We start from the raw sequence: 25,228 nt of genomic DNA, 5'->3' as shown, positions 1-25,228 counted from the left end.
AGGACACCTTATGTGTTCCAGGGTGGTCTGAGAGGATACCTGAAACAGTGAGAGGAGACCTGTGTCCATACAACACCTGCCAGGTCCCAGATGAAGCATCTGACAACCAAAATAAAGCAAGGGTTTCATTTAATGGATGAATCTGTACTTACTGTCTGTACCAGATTATGTTGACAGTAGGTACATCTGAAGGCTGAAGGCTTACACTGCTAATCATGAATTCACTGAAACACAAATACAGTGTTACTAAACCAGGCGTGTAGTTCCCCTGCTGATGCAACAGCCAGTACTGGATGCTTCAGGATGAAAAATCTTTGTGAGTTATGAGAGAGGATCTACACCCACAGCCAGTGATATAAAGCACAGATTAATCAGCATGGCATGCATTTGAAGAACAGATAAACTGTCCCCAGCCTCTGCAAAGCAGCTTCACACTGATGTCTTCCAAACAGGAAGAAAAGACCCATTGTCTTCTTCATCTTGATCTCTAGTCAAAATGAGACCTTTAGTGTTGAGTGCCATCATTAAATGACTATCAAATGGGCCCTTGTCAAGTCAGTCAGCAGGTGAGAAAAACAAGATGGATCCACCACCCTTCTCAACAAAATGCCCAAGTACATGAAGTTTTTTTCTTACATTTTTACAGTTAAGGCCTTCAGTATCCTAATCATATTTCTTAAAAAAAAAAAATATATATATATACACCATGCCTCTAAGTTAAAATCATCTCATGAATTTGAAACTAGAATAAAGATTGAAAAATCCCATCCCATTCTAAGAGGATAGTTGTCTAATGAATTTGATTAAATCAAATCATCATGTAACAATGTAAGCAAATTTTTTCTATGCAAAAGAGAATAGGACCTACTTATATCCTACCTATCACCACAATGAAAGAGAAACTCCTCCAATGACCCATGCATGAGGGAGACAAATGCTGGTGTCATTAGTTTCCTCATTCTGCCATTCCTTGGAATGAACATGCACAAATTATGGATTGCATCAAATGAGTCAACTTTGGGAGTTGATTTTACAAATTTCTCCTTCCAGCAAGAAATTACCAGTGGTTTTTCTGTCCTACTTTCTTCCTACAGTTGTTGTTTTGCCTTTTACTATAGATCTCATGTTTGCTTCTGGGATGCTGTAAAATATTTTCTCCCTGCCCTGGCCTGTAGGACAGGTATCCTGTGAATATCCAACCTCATTCAGGCCAGCTCTGCCTCTCGTGAGCTGTCATGCAGATGTGCTCATGTCTCCCAGCACAGCCATCCAAACAGACCTTTGGTGATGACTTTATGTTTCAGCATGATTCTCCCATTTAATTTGAAACCCCAGTTGCTGTATGCATATATTCATTAAGGAAATTATTCTATTAATCTCTCAGATTAATCATGACAGCAATCAAGTCCAAGTAAGACCTTTTGCAGAGATTGGACTTGGTTGTACAACTTTGTTATACTGACAATTACAGCTACTTTAAACTGCAGTGGCCTCCTTGTCCTGCTCAAAAATAAAGAGCTGGGAGCTCTGGGCAATCAAGCATTCTTTCAAATATTTCAGGTGCAAAAGTCTGGTGGCAACTTTTTTCTCTGTTGCATTAGAGGTGCTCAGACCTTGGGGAGCATATTTTGATACTGGTTCTCCAAAGATAAGGGGAAAGGCAAGTTCTACACTTCATCTAGTAAATGATTTCTGGAGTTACATGCTTGTGCATTCATGCACAAATCAAGAACACTGTTCTGCCTCAAATATCCATAGGCCAAATGGTGAGATCAAGAAAATATGTGGCAAACAGCAGCACATACCCTCCAGCACTGAAAACTGTGACGATGGAAAATCAGGTGCACTGCTGCATTCCTTCGTTTCACTCTGGACTCCCAGGCAAGCATGTGATACTTTTTCCCTGCCGCCACAGATGTGAGCCTTGAACCGGGGTGGAACAAATGCCCTGCCCTCTTTTGTGTTTGTGTAACATCCCTCCTTTGCAGATAGGGCTCTGCAAAAACCAGCCATGCAGTGTGAATTGTCAGTGGTGTCCTGTGCTGGGAAAAGAGAGACAGAACCTGCATCTGCTGAAAGTACTGCATCCCTAAAAGCAAGTCAGGACAGTGGATGCACAAGAGAGAAAAAGGTGAGTTTTTACAGGCTTGCAGTGGAGAGGATTACTCTGCCCCTCAGCTGCTGTGCCCACTGAATGGCATCATTCACACCAGTGCTTTTCACTGTGGTGTGCAGAATATTCACGACAGACCATTCAGACCATTAAGTAGGGTTTTATTTAATTCCTTAGGCTTCTATCCAGCTTTGGCACTGGCAGTTGCTTGGCAATAATCAGCACTTCAAAGTGTCCTTCAGCAGCAGAGGTGCACCAGAGGCCTTTGATGGGGATACTCCAGCCCTGCCCTGCTTAGCTCCTTGCTGCTCCACACACCACAAAGGCAGGGTGGAATTGGGGGCAGAGGTGGGAGGGTCACTCTGTTCTGGTCATGCTTGGGTGGGTGCTTGAACACCACTTCCTATATGCCAAATCTTACTTTTGGATAAAAAACAAATATGTGTTTTTTTCATTTCTAGAATGGACAAAATAAGGCATGGGAAAACATTACTATTTCTTATGGAAAGAACATTTCAACTTTTTGTTTTGTTTGGCCAAATTAGAATTATCCTTTTTATAAAATTGTCATAGGATTTTTTTTTTTTTTTTTTTTTTTTTTTAAATATGTCAGGACTGTTTCTACTACCCCTACAAATCAGGTGAAGTTTGCTGTGGCTTAAGGGGCTTCCCTGGAGCTGTGAGCCTTGTGTAACTGACAGCATCCTATTTTCTGAGATGGAGAAAGGTGGGAGAAGGGAAATTATGAAATTTATGAGTTAGGGTACAGAGGAGGTGTTTGTGGTGGTCTTTGAAGAAGACCTAAGGCCAACTCATCTAATGGCCTCTCATGCTCCTCTAGAGTGGCAGCAAAGAAAAAATTGCTGCCAATTACAGCAGCAGCAGGAATGTCTGATTCCCCTCCTTCTCACACTTTCTCAAAGGCTGTGGGCCACGACTAGGAACAGGGTTTATGCAACCTGCCTCTAAATTTAGCCTGCAGATCAGATGCACTTGCCGCACAGAGGATGCTGATGTGACTGATCCAGTGGCTCCTGAATAAGCTGAGTGAGAAGTCCAACTGAACGCAGGTTTCAGGCGTGGGAAGTGATAAAATCCAGAAGGATGGGGCCTGAAAATCCATGGGAGTTCTGCCTGAGCCTCTGCTCAAACCACTGCAGAAGGGCAAGATGATTTCTCTTAAGTCCTTGTTTTATCACGTGCATCCTATATGTGCATAGGCTTTATCTGTATTGTGAGCAACCTGAAATATCTGTCAAAGCATGCCACAACATTGATATGGACCAGATAATGGAAAAATACAGTATGTTCTCTCTCTTCAAAGTATTACTTTTACTTACTAACAGACATGCCACTTATCATTTCCACTCACAGACATGGGCCATCTGGTTTTTGAATGAAATAGGTGGGTTTGGGCTTTTCTGGGGTGGTAGGAGCTATTTCTCTAGGTGTTTAATAGTCCAGACTTCATATCTGGTAGAGTAGATCCCAAATAATAAACGCCCCAGGGAGCTAGAAAAGCACCTATTTCCAGCTCAGTGTCACTTGCTAGTGCTTAGGCTGAGCAAGGCAAACACTCCCACAACTCCAGTGGGAGCTGCACAGGCATCTCTGACAGTGACAAAGCCAGTGCCAGCGCCCAGCTGGGAATGAGGGACCTGCTCCTCATGGCTCACACGTGCCAAAGAGTAGCAACACACTCACACCTTCATCCCCCTTTCTCCTGGAGGCTTTGGCTGGATTAATTTATAGACAGAGACAAGTTTCTCTCTTTGGTGCTCGACAGGGTGGGATTTATGTCCCCTCTGCCTGCCTTCCCTGTATTCATGTGCAGGGCAGATGGAGCAGATTGGCAGGTGCTTACTGGCCCTCCTCAGTTCTTGCTCCCCTACACACCCCTCTGCCCCATTTGGCGGACCCCCAGTTAGTGCCCTCTGCAAGCCCTCTGCAGGGCCAGACAGGCCCCAAGGAGCTGAAGGGTGAACCAAGACCTGCTGGTTTTAATTGCATCTTCAAAGGAAAAAGCCCCATCCACTGCAAAATCACACTGAAAGACTTCTGTCACTCTTACTCAGGTAATGCAACAATTGACTTCTTTATTTAATTTCGCTTGTTTCAACTGTCAAGAGCTGGCAGCTCTTGAAAGAAAGGATTAAGTGGGAGAAGTGGAAGGAGTCCTATCTGCTTGCTCTGTACAGTGCTGTAGTCTGAGTGCTTTCATTTTGTTTGTACAGTTTCTGGTACAACGTGGTCCTGACCCAACTATTCGGATGAATAAGCAGGTGGTAAGGAGTTGTTTGCTAGTCTGAATATACTTTCTTTTTGGTTGTTAATATAAAAAATGATAAGTGGTGCTCACTGTTATCTCAATTACTTCTTTCATCCCCCCTTCTTTTAGTGTTAGTAATTCAGCCATTAAAAAAACACCTCAAGATGGGAAGATAGCAGCCAGAATTAATAGTTATTAGCATCTTAAAGAGCTGCAGGGTTTGTTTGCAAATTTGGACTGCTGATATTTCCAAAAATATGTGCGTTTGAATTAAAATGTACAAAAAAATGCTTTTGTTTTTAATAAAAGCTCTGTGGTTTGAGAGGTGGTTGACATCAACGTCATAGCAGCTTTACTTAGAAAAATGCTTGATGTGATTTAATCTCTAAAATGTTTTAATGGCTTCAGAGATTTCAGAAGAAATACTGGAAATTATTTAGATGGAAATATCACTGAACCTATTAGCTTTTTATAGAATGAGAAAACCCTACCATTTTTTGTCTACCATTACTTGAGTGTGGTCCACAGGAAACAAAACAAAACAAAACAAAACAAAAACAAACCAACAGAGGTTTTCAAATTTCTCTGATATTCTCCTTGGTCTATTCTGAAATAAATATTAACTGAGAGAAATTTTGGTGGTCTCCATTCATGAACTTCAGGTATCATGTCTGGAAAATAAATCTGGAAATATGCAGAGCTTTGGGGAATTAACCAGGGAAAGGCAGAAGAAAAGCAGAGGAATGACACAGAAAGAAGGAAATAAGAAGGGATCAGAGAATGCCAGCATTTGATAGTGCACTACATGTAAAACCAGAAAAAGCAAGGAGTGATGCACCGCAGCCATGTACTTTTGCTCTGTGAAATAACTCACAATAATCACCATTTTAGGGTCCTATACCCAGAGATGGAAAATAAAATCAAGCATTGTTTTCTGTATACTCCTGACTTTGCTGAGTCTTCTGCATCTTGCTTACTCCTTGCCTGTGGGTTCTGATTTTAATTTGGGAGGGACTGTCCTGTGAAACTCTTCCTGGAATCATCACAACGCTTCTGAATCATTTGCTCCTGGAGACATTTGAGCCCTGGGGCAATGGAGATAGCGCTTGAGATAAGAGTGGGAGGAGTGAAAGAAACCACCCATCAATCCATTTCGAATATTCAAACCCTTAAGCGAAAAAGTTCAAGGCATAAAAAACAGGAACTACTGTCCTTTCACAGCTGAAAAGGCTTTGGAGATAGCCTGGTCTGGCCAGTAAAAATCAATGCACAAGTCTAAAAGCTTTGTTTCTAAGCTGAGGTTCACAAAACAATGCAGAAGCAGCTAATGACTATTTTTCTCTTTGGAAAAAAAAAAAAAAAAAAAAAAAAAAAAAAGTCCTGCCGAGGGCCCCATCCAACCCAGCGCAGCCGGAGGGCACATCTGCCGAGGCTCCAACACCAAAAAAGGGCCTCAGGCGATTGCCTCCACTGGGGGACCCCAGTCCCTTGGCACCGGACTGTGCACCAGCCTTGGACAGGTATCGCATCTGACCCCATTCATCGGATCTGCTGGGCCAACACTCCTTTTCTGGGCCTCGAACGAGTCCCTCCAATCTACACACATCGCGGGTTAGTTTCGGCAGATTTTCCCAAGGATGCTGAATTTCCAGACGCAGCCCCGACGGTCGCCCTACTCTCCCAGACAAGGAGCTCCCGCATCCGGGGAGCCGCCGAGCCAGGCTCGCAAACTCAGGGCAGGAGAGCTCCTCTGCTGCCGCCGGCACTCGCACTCCAGCGCGGAACCGCACACCGGGCCCCGGCGAGCGCGCCCGAACCGTGCCCGGTGCCGCGGAGGGGCAGGAGGGCTGGACCGGAGGATGCTCGGGGGGGCAGGAGGGCTGGACCGGAGGGTGCTCGGGGGGCAGGAGGGCTGGACCGGAGGGTGCTCGGGGGGCAGGAGGGCTGGACCGGAGGGTGCTCAGGGGGCAGGAGCGCTGACCGGAGGGTGCTCGGGGGGGCAGGAGGGCTGGACCGGAGGGTGCTCAGGGGGCAGGAGCGCTGTACAAGACGATGCTCGGGGGGCAGGAGAGCTGTACAGGACGATGCTCGGGGGGCAGGAGAGCTGTACAGGAAGATGCTCGGGGCCAAGAGGGCTGAGCCGGAGGATGCTCGGGGCAGGAGGGCTGTACAGGAGGAAGCTCGGGGGGCAGCAGGGCTGGACCGGAGGATGCTCGGGGCTGGCAGGCAGCCGCAGCGCTGGGCCCCGGTAGGGCGGGCGGCCCGAGGCGCCGTGTTGGTTTTGGGCAGCGCGCAGCCGCAGTGCGGCCGCCGCGGGTACAAAGCGCGGCCGGAGCGCTCCGCGGAGTCGCAGCGCGGCGGGCGGGAGGCAGGGGGGGCTGAAGTTGTGCGGGGTCACGGAAACCCCCCCCCCCCAGCTCCTCGCCGGGACGCGGAGCCCGGAGGTGAGCGGCCGGGGATGCCATGGGACGGGGTGGGGCTGGACGTGGGCGCTCGGGCGAGGGGCGAGTTAGCGGCGGCGGAGCTGCTGCGCCCCTGCCGTGGAGCGGAGCGGCGGGTGCCCCGGCCCGGGCAGCGCACGGCAGGCACGGCGCTGCCCCGCTGGCGGTCCCGCCGCTCGGGCTGCGAGCGTGCCGCCAAGACTTGTTGATCCTCGTCGGCGTTTCGAGTAAAAGTGCGGGATTGTGGCAAACGCGGCGCGGGTTCCGTGTCCCGCCGCGTCCCTGCCCCGCGCCCCGGCAGCGCGGCCCCCGGCCCGGAGAGCGCTGCCAGGTGCGCTGGAAGCACCTGGGCAGAGGAGCGGGTGGGACGGGTCACATGCGGGAGCAGTGCTCGCTGTTGCTTTGTTTAAATGGACCGTCACTAACTTCTGAGCGGCGCTTCTAAAGGGTAAAGAATTTTTTTGGGGTAGGGGGGATGGGATAATGGGAAGGTCTTGGGCTTTGATGCTTAGTACACGAAAGTGCCTTAACTTTGGCTGCTCTTCACAAATCTCAAAAAAAACCCCAAAAAACAAAAAAAACCCCAAAAAAAAAAAAAAAAAAAAAAAAAAACCGAAACCGAGCAAATAAAAAAAGCCCGAAAGCAAAAACAAACAAACAAAAAACCAATCAAACAAAAAGAACCAACTCAACTCTTAAAGATGCGCTGAAGCGTTTGAAAACAGTCTTAATTTTTCTGAAACAACGTGTGGGACCCAATAACTTGATACACATTTACATGTAAAAACTGATTCAGACGTAATTACAAGTCTCAGTAATGATAGTGACTTTCTTGTGACTGCTTTGTCCCCAAGTAACACGTAAGACCGAGATGAGTTTAACTTTTCTTGTACCAATGTTAGGGTCAGGCATGTGCATGTTGTGCTTTTTGTTAAATCAAAGCTCTCAAGCATTTAAGTAGCAGCAAAGCCCATTTGGCAGTTCAGTAGCATAGTTGACAGTCTTGTATCTTGGCAAGCCATAAAAGATATCATGACAATTTGCTGATTAAACATATTGGCTGTATCTTACCCTTTTATTTTACCCCTTCTGTCAGAGTGACTGGGTCTTATTAAACGTTTCAAAGGAGCCTGTTGTGGAAGAAGGAAAATATGAGAAGGGTGAGAGGAGGCTGATCAGGTTAATGTGAATTTTAGCAAGGCCAAAGTAATTTATTAAGTGTTCATGGTGTGCAGAGAAAGCCCTGACATTTTTGTTCGGGTGGTGTTTCAAATCCTTAGCAGTGCTGCTTGAATCTTGGAGCCCAAGGTCAGTTTTCCAAAGGGAGTGGGTGCCGGTAGGGCGCAGTGGTGCCTGACAGGGGTAGGGCTGCACCCAGTCCTGCTGCAAGCAGTATCTTTTAAGTGTTGTCTCTCTTCTGTCTGGGAACATCTGCCAGATATTAGTGACTGGGTGAAATGTGATCCCACCCAAAAACTGCCTCAATAGAAGATGAGATATTGCCATATCATGGGACAGCCTGTGTCCTTCCTCCCCTGGTTTAGAGTGAGAGAGGTTGCAGCTCTGGTGCCTGAAGGTGTGGGGCCCTTCGTGCCCCACATGGCATGGGGTGTGGAAATGTGTTGCATTCCACACGGTGCTGAGTGTGGGTCACACCAGCGCCAGGGGCACAGCAGCACAACCCCAGGTTGTGGCAGAGTGCAGCTCGGGCTGAAGGATAGGTGTGTACAGGCTCTCGTGTGCCTCACAATCTGTGGCTTTGCTGACCATGTGTTTAATGGAATTTGGTGTTACATTTAGCTCTGTTTCATTTGTCTGGCATCACAGCGTGGTTTGCTCCTTTGTATTGCTAGTGATCTAACTAGATGGAAATTCATACTGTAAACTGTATTTTAGTGACAACTTCCATAGCACTCCAACCCATATGGGAGTCCCTAGTGTATTATTTTTAAATCTGTGCACGCCTGCTTTCTTTTAAGATTGGGCTTTGCTTTAAAATTGTGCTGGAGAAGGCTTCCTCCACTGATTGAAAACTGAATGTGAACTGGTTTTAGGTGTCAGTTCAGTATGTTTTTAAAAATCCCACCTCCTTGGGAGAACCAGCAATGGAGGTATTTCTTGTAGCACTAACTATTTCAGTTTGAGGTGTGTTGGTCCAGTAGCTCCCCTTCAGTATCTGTTTGCCTTTTTCACTCTGGCAGTTTTCTCAGCTGTAAGCTTCTGGTACAGCTTGTCGTCTCAATTTCTGCAGTGCCCTGCATGTCTAAATAATAGATGCTGAAAGTGAAATGAAAACGTCCAAATGAAGAGTCAATTTTGCAAATGATGCCGAGCTGTGAAGAACTGTCAGGAATGGACACCTGACTGTGCTTTTAGTTGCTAAAACATTAGTTGTTAACTGAGGAGAGTTGCAGATTTTCTTGTGGTGTCAGCACCTGTTGAGGTGGTAGGTCATGGAGAAGAAGAGGTTTTTTTCCTACTCATTTAGCTAATGGAATTGACTAATGGGCCAAAGGAGGTGTTTCAGGCTTCATTGCTTGTACTGTTTATCCATCCAAATTGTCCTCTGCACTTTAGAAAGGGAAGAAACGTAGAATTTCGAAAGTAGCTTGAAAGCTTCTGTGTATGTATGTGCACAAGCATGAATTTTATCTAAAATTGTTGTAGATTGTGTGAAGATGACAACTGTTAAGGTGATGACTTTTTTATCATGTTGTAATGATGAGGAGGACTTTATGTGGAATTGCAACAAGAAGAACCAATGAACTGCTTCCAAAAAATTGTGATTCCACCTAACTTCTTAAAGTTAGATGCAGTAAATGTAATTTACAGATAACTTGAAATTCCAGCTGTAATTTTTTACAGAATTTATTTGAGAAGTCTTGTTTGAACTATATAAAAATACCTAAAAATTACATTGTGTTTTTATAAACCTTATGTACATAACCATATTTCACAAGCCTTTATGAAATGAAAATATTTATGAACATTATTAAATAAGTTCATCTTGACTAGAGATTGAGATTTATGGTGAGGTTTATAATGTGTTTGAGCCTAGTGGGAAATTATTCATTTTAAGTATCTTAATAGTATCTGCTTGCATGGTTGAATAATTGGCAGTGCTGTAAAAAGGCATTTAGGCATCTCAAGGGAGACTACTTAGACTTGTCAACTCTGACACTCCACAGTTGTCTCTTGCTCCTATTATAGAGGCTATATATTTAAGAGAAATAACATGCAAATTTATATGACTGTTCCCAGCTATCAAAAGACTGGTACCTGAAGAGAAATAAACACATCAGGAATGAGAAATTGGCATAATTGATTTTTTATTTTTTTTTCCAGTTCATGTATTTTCCTAGCAGTACTGTATTGTGAATTATAGTTGTAAGATCTATCTAGCATGATGTCTTAATTTTGATTTCTGCCATGTATTTTACTTGGGAATCTGTATCACAATCATGACACTAGTGTTGAGACTTGTGGTTAAATTTGAATAGTGACTCGGGGCATGTTTATATTTGTGCTTTGCCAAAGGTTCCCTGGCAAACTCCAGATGGCAGAAAGATGCATGTGGTGATAGTCACTTTTTCACCATGATGAGGAAGAAAGGAAACAGCTTGTAATGTGCCGTAGTGAATACGGGAAATGCTTTCTGAGCTTTGACAGTAATGAGAAAAATTTGTCATTCGGGAGGGGTGGCAAGAGCATCTGGTCTCTCTTTTGGGCTGCCACAGACTCTGGGCTCTTAACCCTGTATTAAGCCCAATGACTAGTTTGGCTAAAGCATAACTTAGAAGGCAGCATCCTGTTGGACTTAAAGCACTCCCACAGGCTTTCCTCATCAGTTAATGCCAATTTTTTGTGTCTTTCTGAGCTCAAAAATGTGATTCTGATTTCTAATTAGAGCTGTTCTGAGGAAGGACAGCTGACAATTAAACATGAGTCATGAATGCATGTTTTCAATGTCCCTTTAATTCTTTAGAGAAGTGAGTAGGCTGAAGACAGAGGAGTCTGACAAGATCAGTTGGAACTTAATTGTGGATAAGCATTGTCAAACTGAGTCTGGTCTTTTCAAAATCCAAACTGCCATTCACATACTTTTCTGGTGTATGGGCTCCCTATTGCACACAGGAGCCAAAAGTAGAGCCAGATATCTGCCCTGACAGGTGTGAGAAAAGAAGGCATCTCCAGAAAATGTTCTGGTGAAGGTGATGGTGGGAGGGTCCTGGGCACTGGGGGTGTCCCAGCTTGCTTTGGGCTCAGGGATGGTGTCTATTCCTCACACAGACAGAGCACTGGGATGTTGCTGTGTGACACAGAGCTCAAGACAAAGATGTCAGTGAGAGAAGCCTCCTACATGCATAACATGTCTGTTTTTCCATCTTCTCTGCAGCTGCTTTTGCTGTGAGCTACAGACAGATTTTGTGGTGTTTTGGAGGTGGTTGGTGTCCAGGAGGGCAGTGGGGGCACCTCACTGGGTTTCTTGGACAAATTTGTGACGCCACACTTATGGGATGGATTGGTGGTTTGTGCTGGCCTGGTGATCCATTAGGCCTGTTTTATCATGGGCTAGTGCTCTGAAGTCAAGGATGTCCTTCCTGCCTGGCAATGCCCTGGTTGCATAAATCTAGAAGGATTTACTGTTGAGTTCTTTGCTATCCAAAGGTACCCTTTCCTCATCCCAGGGACCTTACTTTTTCTTACTGGACTGCGATCTTCTGGGCCCAAAGAGTCCAGTGCACTGACATGAAACAGCAGTGTCCTGGCAGGAGTGGGTTGCACTGCTGCTGAGGTTTCCAGGAGGATGCAAATGGTCAAAATGTTATGGGATAAGGCACTATCCTTAGTAAGGCTGCTTTGGGTTGAGGTGTTTTACCAGAGACTTTATCAAATGTGAGGGTCTGTAATTAGTTAACATTGACTTTTAAACCCTAAATCCCTGGACTTCTTTTCTACTACTTCAAGTAATATTCCTGAGTTTAGCTCCAGATAGGACTGATACCACATAAATGATCAGTCCTTATCTTGGTCTCACTGAGGTGATAGCCCTTATAACTGCTAGTTCTGTAGCATGTGTGCACATGTTTCAGCCTCCTAATTGTATGGCTTGATCAACAGTTCTTGACATAAGGACAAACACTGATTTAGCTTTTCTGCACTGTTCATTATCTTACGTGTTCCATCAGTCACTTCCAAATAATGTAATTTGATCTGTTACAGATTGAACTGTCTTTTTGAAGCCTCTTACACGATTTGTTTCCAATCCCTTCCCAATTCTGCAATGTCATTATTGAGGGGGAGGATGCTGCCCAGATTGACTCAGATGATTTTGCACCGTGAATTGCTGAGTGGTGCCAGGAATGTTTCTGTTTTATTCAGCACCCATACCAATCTCCACCTCCTGGCCCTTTCCTGCTAACTCTGCCTGTGCCACAGGGGCTTTGCAGGGGCTGCAGCTGGGCTGTAAAACCTGTGCCTGGCTGAAAGCAGAGAGCTCTTCTCTTGCACTTTTGCTGCCTCCTTCTTTGTGTCGGTGCTAATATTGACGTGGCTGTGGGACAAAAACAGATTGGAACAGTGATCTGGTTGGAAACAAACGTGCTAGAATTCCTCCCTCCCTGCCGTCACCCCCGGCTGTTTGATGTGTGCACAGTGTCCCACGGGCTGTGCCAACATAGCAGGAGAGGGTGGGAAGCCTCAGCGGTAGTACGGGATGTGTCGGAAGTTATTAGCCATGAAACCATGGCACTGCGATTTCTCCCGAGCCCCTCAGCAGCTGCAAATCCATGCGATGCGTTTTCGACTTTGGGCATTAGAGACGTTCATCATCATTCAGATGATGATCAGAAGCGCTGACCATCAAAGCTTGGGCTGGGCTGGGAGAGCTCCTTGCCTTGCATTTTCTACTCGTCATGCCTGCAACCTGTTAGTCTCAAAGATGAAGAGTTTAGTTTAAAACAATTATCTCCCCCGAGCTATTCCGATCCTTTATTTTTTAAAAATATATATTTATTTGTTTATTTATTTTTTATTAAGCTTAACTGTTTTCCCAGTTAAGGTTCCTAGTCTTCCCTGAAGTGAGGCAATGTCAGAGGTTGCATGTGTTTGTTTAGGTGCATAAACATGGCTGTGCATGGTGGGGCTTCCATCACAGTGTTTTCATTCACTTCATGAGCTGTTAAACGAGAGAAGGATGGTGCTCATTCTTGAGCTGTTTGGAACAGCTGTGTCAAAAAGCCCCCAAGGGCCTCAGACAATAGTGAGCTCTCTGCGAATGATGCTCTTTTCATCTGTCTCAGCACACCGCGGTGCAGAGGATCGCCGAGAGTCATACCAAACTATTCGAGTTTGGATAGCCAAATAAAGTGTTTTATGTGGCTCTTCAGCGTTTCTCCAGAGGGAATTGGCGAAGAAGTGCAGTGATGGGAAAAGTAATATTTAGATTTACACTAGGGGAGCCTTTCTATTTATATAGACACTTTTAAGTGTTTTTAAATTAGAATATAAAAAGTAACAAAGGACAGTCAAGATACTGATCGTGAGACAAAAACACGGCTACTGACTCATGCATAGTTATTAAAGGAAACAATATTGCAGAATTTTGCTCCCAATTTCCAGACTTCGAACAGAAGAGAAATCAGAAAAAGAGAGTTGATAGGTCTTCTCAGTTTTGCAGCTTGGCAAACGAAGTTTAAGATTGTGGGTATTTTCTGACCAGTGCTTTGTTATTAACACACCTGTTAGTAAACAGGTTGTACTGTTTTGAATCTTCAGTATCCTTTGCAGTGTTAGTAGACTGATGCATTAAGACCTAATCTACTTCCCACTGCAGTTCAGTTTTTGGAGGGCTGTACTAGAGAAGGACCTTGCTCCCCCTCCGCCAGGGTGTTTCTGCCTCTAGACCCAGCAAAATACCTGCTAAGAGAAGATTCAGAATCTTTCTTCAGGGTAGAAACTGGTGTTTCTATCAGGGGTCAATCCTACTGGGGCGGGGGTGGGGTGGGGGTTGTTTTGTTTGGTTTGTTTTTAAGAAGAGTGCTTTAGTGGGTGATGACTCATATGTTGGAATCTGACTTTTCACTCCAATTAGCCAGAGATACATCTGGGTGTATCTGCCACTCTGCAGTAGATAACTTCAGTTTGCATTGTTTACATTTCAGATACCAAACCAGGGTGAAAATCGGGCTGTTCATTCATTGGGACCTGTCATGTAGCTGAGTGTGAGTGCACGTCCCTTCAGGCTCCATTAGCATGAGTTAACTTTGTAATTGGGTTTCTGGGGCAAACAGGGACAGGAAGCACAAGTAATTTGGCAGGCCAGGCTTAGTTTTTTTGTTCTGTGTGGTGTAAGTGCACAAGAGAGCAGAAGTAAAAGATGGGTGCAGAATGGCTGGAGAGATCCTAACAAAGCAGAGGACAGTTGACAATATTTGATCTGGATATTATGGAATATCATGCAGCCTAGCCCAGGTGGGACTTTAGAGCTATATTGAAGCAGAATTTCTATTGCCTTCTGTGATTTTCAGAGCCCTTCTCTCGCTGTTCTGTATTTTTCAGCTCTGTCTGGCAGTTGCACTTTGTCTTGTAGAGTCTAGCAACAGAAAATAGGTTTGCTGAATGAAAAGCACTTGTCACTACTCAGTTTTGAAACTGCTTCACAATGAACTTAATAGAAAGGCAAGTTTTGAAGTTGCTCTAAACTCTGTTAGTAATATCTAGTTTTGCCTGAACAAACCAAAAAGAGAGGGGAAAAAATCCAAACTAAGCTGTAAAATGCTAGGGTTCCTGAGCAGGGGAGACAGGTTTTGTTCTTTTTTTTTTTTTTTTTTCCATTTTTTAAGGCATTGAAAGTCATCTGGGTGTTTTCAGGTGTTCAGTCTGGATTTACAGGAACATGATTAGAATTAAGCTGCTTTATGGTATTTTTTTTAAAACCACACTTCACATTTTCAATTAATAAGTTCACTTTTAAAACAATAGTCTTTTCCTCAGACTAATCTTAAGACTTAGAAAATGAAATACAAGAAGAGATTTTTAGCTTAAGTTACATTCCTTCCTGATATGTGGGGCTGAACTTGTTCTTACACTTTCAAGCTGCTGATTTCCTTTTTTTTCCCCTGATGATGAGCTCATGAAGGGTTTTCTTTCCTCAGATGAATGCTAGTCTTACTGGCATCACTGACCATTTTCTCAGTTTACATTTTACCAGCAGCCTGCTCAGGCAGCTTTCTGTGCATGCCAAGTCAGTAGCACTCAAAGATGAGATATAATCACCTGCAAGACCAAGGTGAAAATTCTCTGAAACAAAGAGGTGCTGGAAATTATGTAGGCATGATTAGCTGCAGTTTATGTATGTTGTCAGCATCGTTTACCTGGGCTGACAAACTTGATGTATCCTTCTTTCTTTGTTCTTGAGGTGTTATGGGCTGCTTTGTGCATGTGTTTGTGGGTTTTTTTGAGTAGGCAAGGGTTCTGTGTAGTGGAAGTTGCCTTGCTCCTGATCCCACCTGTGATTTAGCACTGAGTCTGTCTCCTCTGTGTTTTTCTTGCAGTTTCTCATCCCATCCCTACTGCTGCTTTTGTGCACTGTCATATTTTTAAGAAATGTTGCAGCGTCACATCGACAATACTGGTGTCTGCTGGGAGCCTCCTCAGTGAGGAAATGTAAGGGAGACAAACCCCTCTTTGTATGATGCTCAGATCATGACTGTCACGAGGCTGCTGAGCAGATGCCTGGTCAGTGCTCACCCTGGCTCTCCTGGAGGCTGCTGCTCCCTCAGACAGGCACTGCTCCGTCACTGAGCAGCTGGGCTGGGATTTGGGATGAAGAAAAACTGGCAGAAATAAAATGGAGTCCTTCACGGGTCTTGTAAATAACCAGTTGACAGAATATTGTTCACATTGTAAGGGGTTATTGGTGAAGTAGACTTGAGAGGGTTTCAGGGCTGTTGTTACCTGTAGCAATTCCGTCTGGGGGAGAAAAGGTTTGTGCATGTGTAGCTGAATATTAAACCTCTGGCTCAGGAAGGGTTAAGTGCATGTATTTATTAGTCTTAATTCTGGTATATTTTTCATGCCAGCAACTAGCCAAAAAAACAGGAGGGACTGCAGTTTGTTTTAGTTGGTGGAGATTAATGACAGTTTTATTGCAAAGCTGCATTTGAAGTTTTGTTTCCACAAGCACAGGGTGACTGGGACAGGAAGGGACCTTTGTTGGTTCACAGGCTGCAGCTGAGCCTTTTGACCCCTCCACAGCGTGTCCCCCCCACTTAAAAGGAGCCCTACAACTCCTCAGCAGCCCAGCTGCCTCCTGGTCTCCTCGTGTTTCCCCTGGTACCCCCTCCCACCCCTCTCTCCCGGGCAGCAAAGCCCCCTGGCCCCAGTGCACATTGCTCACATTCCCGAGCTCTGCGTGCACACAGTGGGATGAGGGAGGCAGCTAAGCTGGTCCTCTGCTCTGGGGAGGAAACCACTGTGAAAGCAGCCTGCCTGCTCCTGTCCTCCCTTTATATCCATCAGAGCCCCCCTGCCCACATAGCTCACATTCCTGAGCCACATTTCATTTGGGATGGTGTTTTGCTTTGGAGGCTGTTACTGCTTGGCCAAAATGTTGTCTTGTAGCTACATCTCCACGGAAGAGCAGTGCTTTGTGTCCCCTGGTTTCGCACTTGGTGGCAGTTCTGGGTAGTTCAGGGTCTGTTTGGGGACTGCAAATGAGTGAGATGGCAGATGGATGCAGCAGTGAGGAGAGTGTGCAGTCACCAGCCAGAGTCTTGGCTGTGCATGGGCTGAAGGAGAATGTTGGGGTCCTGGAGGAGACACCACTGGAGCTGGTGTCTGTGACTATTGTGTAGGGAGGAAGTTTCATTCTAATTTCAGTTAAAAGACTTTTCCTCCCCACCTCTTCCTCCAAGCAACTTGCTAATTTGCATCACAAAAGGGATCCAGGGTTGTCTCCTTACTGTGTTTCAGAAAATAACAATTGTCTTCAACTGTGAGTGAAAATTAGACAATTTATGGGTTGCTTTGTGCATACTGGTTCATTCAAATACAGCTAGCTGTTAATTAAACTGCCTAATATTCTTTTACCACAATGTCCAGTTGCAGCTAATCTTTCATCAGTGCTGAGAGAGTCTCATTGCAAGGAGGAGGATTGTCTGGCCTGTGATACTGGTGTTGCCCTGTGGAAGAACCAGCTGGGTATGTGAGGCACTTTCCTGCACATCCTGTCTTCAGAAACAGTGGGCTGTTTCCAATGTCTTGCTGCTGCTAAGCCAGAGATTCTTTGAGGAAATAAAAAATAGCAATAATGTATTTATACACAGCTAGGAGCACTACCAATTTTCTGTCAGCCAACAGCCATTTTGTATCTAACATAAAGCTTAGTCAAACTGGCCTTGTTGGAGCTGGAACATCTTATCACTTTGATTTCAGTGCAGAAGTTATCAAGCCACTCCTGCATAAAGTTGCTGTAAATGGGTGTGTGACCAGTGTATATGTACCATAGATCAGTAGTTACTCCATATGTGCTTTTTCCTTTCTGTTTATCCCTGTGTATTAATCCCTTTCTGCTAATCTTTGTGTAAAATACAGTGTTACAGATACTGCAGGAGGGACTAAAGTAAGGAATGGAGTTTGTATTCTGTATTGCCTCAAGATTCATGTTGGTGCTATGCTGCAAAATCATCCTGTTTAATGCTCTTGCTCTGAATGGGAAAGCCTTTTGTGGCTGGCTAAACTTTGGAAAAGCATGAGGCCCAAGGAGGAACATTTTCCTTCCTTTGTCAGTAAAACCTTCCCTTGGACCAATGCTTGAATAGTTAGGTTGGGCTGTTGTTTGGCCTGTCAAAATCCAGCTATTTTTTCTGCCAAAACTGAAGTAAGCTCCAGATACAACTTAACATGTGTTCTCTCTCAATGAATTACTCACATAAAAGCTCTTGCTAAACCATGTCTAGACTGCAAAGACCTGGATTTGACAGAATCTAATTAAAGCAATGGTGGCTTTCAGGTACGGATTTAACTGCAATATGTTATCCTGGCTTTTTCTAGAAAGAGGCTGACCATGGCTGAGGTGGTTTTGGCTTGAATAGAGAGGTAAATTTGAGTCAGATACCTGAAATGGTGCCTCTGCCCACCTGCTTAGCCTACCACACAGAGAGGAGTGCCCAGAGGGGGATGGCCAAGCAGCTCATGGCGATATGGGTGTCAGCACAGTCTTCTCAGAAAAATTGAAATCAACTTCCTGCTCGTTTTGGAGAATTTGGTGAATAATTCTGAGAGTTGCCAGAAAGTTTCATTGCATTGCAGAGATATGAAGAGGCTGAAAATAACCCTGCTAGAAATACTGGTTTTGATGCTGGAGGTTAAGCATGTTCAATGCACAGCTTTAACTAGCCCGTGCTGGCCAGCCACCCTCAGGACTGGGCTTGTGAGTTCATTGCCCATCTGTGCCCATTGCCTCATCTTAACTCAGGTTGATTACCAGCTGCTTATTGACTAAGAGGGATTAGGGGAGTCATGGGTGTCTAACACAGCTGGTTTCTTCCATCTCTGAGTAGGTCACTGTGGAAGTTGTGGTGCTGCCCATGTGTCCCTGCTGGAGATGTTCAGGGTAGGTTTTACTGAGTACAAAGAACCATAATGTAACTCCTGGCTTCTGGTAGTTTTACCTCGTGGCCTTGAATGTTTGCCCAGACATGTCTGTGAAGCATCTTGGCTGTTCTCATGCTTTTGCTATCCTCTGTCTCAGCTCTCCGGACTCCTTTTATTTCCTGTAACTTTTCTATCTAGTGCACACTTTGTTCAGTGCCCATCAAGTCATGCCTGCTCCTTCTCTTTCACCCTGCCCCTGAATGCTTGCTCTGTTCAATCAAAGTCTCTAAGACAATACAGAAAAGGGGAGGCGGGGGTCACTAAAGAGAAAATGGAAGAAATAAAAGGGAGAAGTGAAAGAGCTGTCTCTGACAGAATTCAGGCTCCTCCGTCTAATCTCACAAGTATAAATTTTTCTTGAGAAACTGTTCTTAGGTTCTCGTTTTCAGCCTGTCATCAGATTTCTGCTAGTTTTGAACTTTGTCTCATGAGGCTGTTGCAGGAACAGGAGTAATGAGCCAGTAGTGCAATTCCTTTTTTTGTCGTTGAAGTGGGGGGGGGGGGGGGAAAGACACAGCTGCCTCTCACTGTAACACAGCATCAGTGGGTGACTGCCATGACTTTTAAGGCTGTTGCAGTCTTACAAAATGTTCTAGTTTGGAAATGAAAAAGAAGACACACTGGACTATTCTTAGTGCCAAGTTCAAGGCTCAGCATTGCAAAGAAAGTTTGTGTAGCTAATAAAAGGTATACATACTACTTAGCAGTGTGCAGAGAGAACTTTTTCTGGTAAGGAATGTTGGCATGACCTTGTCTTGTCTCTGAGTGTCTGAGAACTTGCATTTTTATCTTCCCCTCAGCAGAATATAACCTGGGATAAGCCACATAGTGGCCAGGGGTCACAGCACAAATGCTTAAAGTGCCATGCTTGCTTTAGTGAGCACTCTTCTTTGCAGCTAGGTTCTGGGGGTGTGGATTAGCCCCCCTCACTGCCCTCTGCTCTGGCCACGGGCTGTGACCAGCTGTGCCTGTGGCACAAAGTACTTGCTCTTTTAAGCTCTTCCTGCTTGCTGCAGGAATCTGGTGTTTTCTTAAATGTGAACACTCTTCTAGGCTGATTTGTATGTTTGTTAGGGGTTTTTTTGTTTTTGTTTTTTTGTTTTTGTTTTTACAGATCTCTTGATTTCCTTTCACTGTTAACATGCTAATTCACAGGTCTGTATATGTCTGTGTTGGGACTATTCCTGTATGAATTACATTTTGCTACTGTGGAAAGATGGCTGTTGTGCTCTGTGATTGATTTGCAATTCATCTTGGATGGCCCAGTTAGGACTCAAGCTTGATGATGCTAATGGGTGAGGTGATTAGTGCTGATGTTGGAGTTACAGGCAAAGAGGTTCCTAGCTTCATGGCTACTTACCATGAAAAAAGGGAAGTGTTTGTCCTGCTATACTGGCATGCTGAGCTTCTCTCTCATCTAGAAAGTCTGTTAGACCCATCCACTTCCTTGATCCCTTCTTGGAAACTTCATTTTATATCATGATTTTGAATTTTTTTTTTTTTTTTTTTTTTTCCAGAATGAAGGAAAACCCTCCTTATTTTTGTCTTGTTGTCTATTGGAAGTGACAGAAATTGCATCAGAGCCTGGATGGCTCTGGGCCCTGGATGGGTTTTTTGTAGATGAGTTTGTATTCCCTAAGGCTCTGGCATTTATCAGCCCTTGTTCATGGTGGAGGTTGCAGGTCATTGAGATATTCTAACTCCTGACCTAATAGCATGTGAGTGTTTGCTGCTGGCCAGTTTGCTCAGTTCCCTGTTTGGTCAGCACTGGGGAGCTGCTGGGAGCTTGGCTGCAGGCACAGAGAGCGGCTGGTGGCTGGCACTAGCCAGAGGGAGCGGGGCTAGAGTTAAAACGCTGCCAGTGCTCTCAGCCCTGGCAGGGCTGGTGGCACAGGCTGCAGGCTCTTGGGCAGAAGGCTGGTGTGAGTGCCCGTCTCAGCCCAGGGAGCCAAGCCCTGCTGAGTACAGGGCACTGCTCTCCTCTTACCTGTTCACTCCTGCTGGCTGAAGGCTGTTTGCAAACAGCTCGTTCCCTCTTTCTGTGCAGGGCTTTCCTTGGTGTTCCTTTTAACCCAGATTTTCCTTCAGCCTGCCAGTTACTTATAACTCCTAATTCCGGTTTAATGACTTTTTTGTGTCTGGGGATTGTACTTTATTTGCATAACAACAGAGCCCCGTGAATGTAAAGCAGTAATGTCAGTTCTGGATCTGGTGTTAGGCAGTTCAAAGTGCCAGGCATGAGTTTTATCAAGTTGGTCCCTTTGTGCTGCGGAGTTTGAAGATACTGATCTCGTTGGAAGTAGGCAGGTGGCAGGTCAAGCAGCACATCTGAGAGCTGCCTGCTGAGAAAACTTGTTTTAATGAGAAAGAATAGAAAAGTAACAAGTCTGTCACAAGGAGAGATTTCAGGAGTTCAGTTTTATGGCATCTCTAGTAAAAGTAAGTTAATAAACACCAAGATACCAAGAGCACCTCAAGGCTTAGTCAGCCTCTTATATTTTGTATATTATGACCTATTGGTTTGATGAGATTGTAGAACTAATTTCTCAAAGCCTGGTAATAAAACACATCAGTTAAAATGAAGCTGCAGTTTGGAAGAAATTATTTTGTTTTGTGGACTGTTTCTTTCAACACCTTGGATTAATCATGTTTGGGTTTTGTTTTTTTTTTTTTTTTTTAAGTAAGTGTTCATCATATGAGAACTATGTAGCAAAATATTCTTCTAATCTGCATCCCCCCAAGCTGCATTTCTTTTTAATTGCCAAATGTTCTATTTGCCAGTAGAAACACGGGAAAATATTAATAACTGAAAGACTATCTGATGAAGAATGTTGAAAGACTTCTGCTAGCATCAGGGCGCTTTTTTTTTTTTTTTTTTTTTTTTTTTATGGTTATAAGTAACTGAATGCTTCAATTTAGTAGGAAAAAAGGAGATGACTACTAAACTTCAGCTCTGCCTTCACTTTTCCCAGCTGCTGTCTCAGATCTTTAAGCTTATTTTTTGTTTTCTTCTCATTCACCTTAGACCCAAAGGTTTTGAATGGGTCATTGCATTTGGAAATTATTGCTTCCAAGTATCCTTTGGAGAGCAAACAAAAAACAAAACAAAATAAAAAAGCCTCCTCTAACACACAACACCCCCAGCTGTAGTACATCCAGCAAGTTTTGCAATGCTTCAGTACTGCCAAAGTGTGCTTGCTTTTCTTTTGGTGAGTTTTGATGGATCCCTGTTCTGTTAGCTTCCTTCATATAGGTAGCAAGAGAAGGAATTGCCTTTCCAGAAGGAACTTCCCACATACTGTGAATGCAAATAGACCGTTTGCTCCCCTCCCACCACCTAAATCTTTCCTCCCAGGCTTTGTGGGATTTAGTGCCAGCTCACAACACAAGTGTGACAGCTGGTTGGTGTCCAAAGTCCTTTTTGTTGTTTCAGCTTTAATCAGGAAATGATTTGTCAGAGGATCAAAGCGCTCTTGGGCGAATTAACTTTTTTTTGCCAAACTGTGGGTTTGATGAATATGTAAATATGGTGTGATAATTTATTGGGACAGAGTGGTCTTTGCGCAGGAGTGATTTTTGGCTATAACCCCAATAAAACTGGGGTTGACACTGCAAATTTTGCAGAGCAGCCTGCATGGACTCTGAGAGATCATGTTTGGAAATGAGATCAGGTGTGGCAGTAAGTTGTGTGCGTGTGGCAAAAGGTCTCTGAGCTCATCTGCTGATGCAATTCTGAAAGAGCAAACAAGCTTCCAGTGTCCACAGAGACCTCCCTCTTTGCCTCCTCTTCTGCCTCTGTTTCTGAAAGACAGCTGCAAGTCACTTGGCACTGCATTGGCCTTTGGAGGGTTTAGTGACACTGTGGAGATGTGGCTTCCCCTTGCCCTGCTCTCAGGGTTCTGGGAATGGCAGGGTTTACAGGTGCTCATTGTGCCACACAAAATGCAGTGAACTAAGACCCCCTAGGCAGGACTTGGCAGTGTTCACAGCTTGTGTGTCTGTGTGTTTGCACATATTTTATTGGAAATGCTATGAGAGAGAGGGGTGAGATCCTGTGCCTGGGATTCCTTTGTTCCCTGTAACACAGGTGGGCTCTGTTCTTGGGACAGGTGTGTACGTGTCTGTACAGGTGTCAGTGCTGGTGAGGAAGCAGGAGCTGCAGGCACAGATGGAGATGGTCTTCAGCTAGGGAATGTGTTCTGTGAGGAAATAAAGCTCAGGAGGGTTGTGTGGATGCCTGAGGAGAAGGGGGAGGTCAGGGTGCAAGGCAGTGAGGTAGTGGCTGGGTAGCATCACTTTTTAGAAGCTCTTGCAAGAGAGCTTCTTGAGGGCAGGGGGTGATGATTGCTTTTGTCCATGAGAGCACACAGCTCTAGATGACTGTTTGAGACAGCAGTCCCATTATGAAGAATGGACACATTCTCTTCAATATTTAGAAACATGTTGGGTGGTTTTTTCCTATAAGAATTGTGTTTGAGTGAAATGTACCCAAAAGTACACTTTTTTTTCTCTTATTTTAAGTACCATGTTTCTCAGCCACCCTAAAATAATTCCACACCCTGTATATGCACACATATCCTCTCTGGGCAGGAAGGCCAGGCCCTGCTCTCCAGAAACAAATTGATGATGCATTGCATGGTGCTCATCTGCCAGTGCATCTCAGCTATCTGGAGATGCCTGACCTGACACCTCTTCCTGACTCCATGTGGAGGGAAAGGAAGGAGTGGAAATCTGGGGTGGCAAACCCTGCCCTGCTGCCTGCAGTGCCTTTGGGGATGTGAAAGGCTTGTGTAGCTTGAAGGAGGGGGTTTGTGCTCTGGAGAGAAGAAAATCGGTGGTACATAGTGAACTCTGGGCTGTTGAGTTCCTGTTTGTCTGACGCACCTGAGGGCAAAATGAAAAGAAATGCATGGTGTCAGGATGCCTGATGGATGTGAGAAGAGTTGGATTGAGGCACACAGAGAAGACAAAGTGAGATGTTAATCAGTAACAAACGGAGTCATCTTGCTAGAGCTTGCAATGCCAAGTAGAGATGTACACAGCATGAAAGGAAGGAATGTGCACAAGTGTGTTTATTCCAAGTACAGAAGGACTTGCCCTTATTCTCATATTCAAAAATGGGGCATTTTATTGCTTTTGAGAAGAAGTAACAGAATGTTGTAGGAAATGTGATGTTATTCCGGTGGAATAGCCTTGTTTGAAGTGCCTGGTAATCAACCATAGCTGCTTACACAGTCTGGGTTCTGGACATCACCACTCTTGATCACACCTGCTGCATCTTCAGGGTCTTTTAAATGACCTCTTCCTGATTTCTTGTCCAAAGAAGGGCTTCAAGCCTGTCAGTTTGTCAGAGAGGGGCTCATTAACCTAGAATGGTGTATCTTATAATGAAGGTATCTCCTTTAAAAGGAAAGAGAGCAAAACAAATAGTATTCCTGTTGTTTTCCCAGCACAAAGTCTGGTTTGTTTCAAGGAAGTATCTGGTCCTTGACATTCTCATTTTCTTACTGTTGGCTCTGAATTGCCCACCTGAGACTGAGCTGCAGGTGTATTCAGGTTCAAATGAAGTAGAACAATCTTGCTTCTCGGATTTCAATTAAATTTGTGTGCTGTAAGACCAGAAACTATATATTTTTATTTTTTTTCCAAGGAGGAGGTAAGTGGCTGAAATTGCTGTGTGGGTGGGTAGAAAGAAAAGGATGGGGATGAAGGGATGAAAAATTTGTGAAAAAAACCACAGCTAGCTAGGCTGCACATCTCCATTGCATTGAGCTGTGTGTATCTAGAGAGTGATAACACACAAAAAAAAATTGTTTCCATTGCCTGTGTTTGTCCAGTTGGCCTGTTGCCCAGTTGTATTCATGCAGTTGTGAAGATGTGGTCTTGGTGCAACTGCTTCACTCTGGGTAGAGCAAAGATGAAGAGAAGTAGTGCTGGGAGCTACTAGTGTAACTGGAAAAGGACAGTGAGATTAGAGCTCCTTTGGGTGTGGCACAAGTTTATAGCTTGTCCTTCCTCATTGAAAAAATAAGACCAAAAGATTCATTAAAATAACTCCAGTTTTTGTCCTAGCTAAAATGAGGGATGTCACAATCTTAAATGGAATGAAAAGGAGAAATGTATGTTGGATTACTGAGTCTTTGTTCAGGCAGGTGAATGTTTTATTTACATTTTTAATGATTGTGGTGTCCTTTTGCCACTCCAAAATGCTACAGCTGAGTGCAAGTGTTCCAGACAATGCTTAATTTCTGGATGTATCTGCCTAATGACAGCCCAGAGTTTTGACTTTTGCTATTGGAACTTTTATTATTTGTATTGTGATGCTAACAGGTACTAACAGAGCAGTCTTTGCAGAATGCCTGAGATCCATAGTGTGAGAAGTGTGCTGAAATCTTTTTGTGGAGTGTTTTTCCATTGTTTCTTCTGTGTGACTCATCTCTTGTTTTGGTCCTATGTCCAAGCAGCTTTTTTTAGCCTTTGATCCAAGATAACTGACACTTAAAACAACAGCCTTGCTTCCTTAGTTTTAAAGTGCCTTAGCTACCCGTGTCTTAAACTAGCATGTCACTTGCAATTGCATTCTGGTCCTGCCCTTACTGCAAGGCATCTCTACCCTGTTGCAGCTTGTTCAGAAATCGTTTATTTCAGGGAAACTTGTTCAACTAAGAGATATGAGATCTCTCCTCATTATACATTTGAAAGCATCTATGCCTTTGGCATGCTGACCTCCCACCAGACTCATTGTGC

At 44.4% G+C, this 25,228-nt stretch overlaps 2 protein-coding genes across 3 annotated transcripts in view; one reads left to right on the top strand and one right to left on the bottom strand.

Annotated features, from left to right (window-relative positions):
• LOC306814396 (putative COBW domain-containing protein 7) overlaps positions 1 to 25,228 on the bottom strand; it is a gene marked incomplete at its 5' end in the record, with an annotated part of 373,307 nt that overhangs the window by 95,933 nt on the left and 252,146 nt on the right. The gene's annotated exons all lie outside the window — the stretch shown is intronic.
• KANK1 (KN motif and ankyrin repeat domains 1) overlaps positions 6,701 to 25,228 on the top strand; it is a 120,831-nt gene continuing 102,303 nt past the window's right edge. The window contains exon 1 of one of the 2 annotated variants that reach the window (XM_079330677.1): positions 6,701 to 6,826. The gene's annotated coding sequence lies outside the window, so the exon portion shown is untranslated. The remainder of the gene's footprint in view (positions 6,827 to 25,228) is intronic. The other variant, XM_079330678.1, reaches the window with a different exon arrangement.

This window comes from Erithacus rubecula (assembly GCF_903797595.1).
Source record: "Erithacus rubecula genome assembly, chromosome: Z".
Taxonomy (NCBI): Eukaryota; Metazoa; Chordata; class Aves; order Passeriformes; family Muscicapidae; genus Erithacus; species Erithacus rubecula.
Note: the sequence above shows the minus strand (reverse complement) of the source record. Positions and strands in the feature narration are given on the sequence as shown.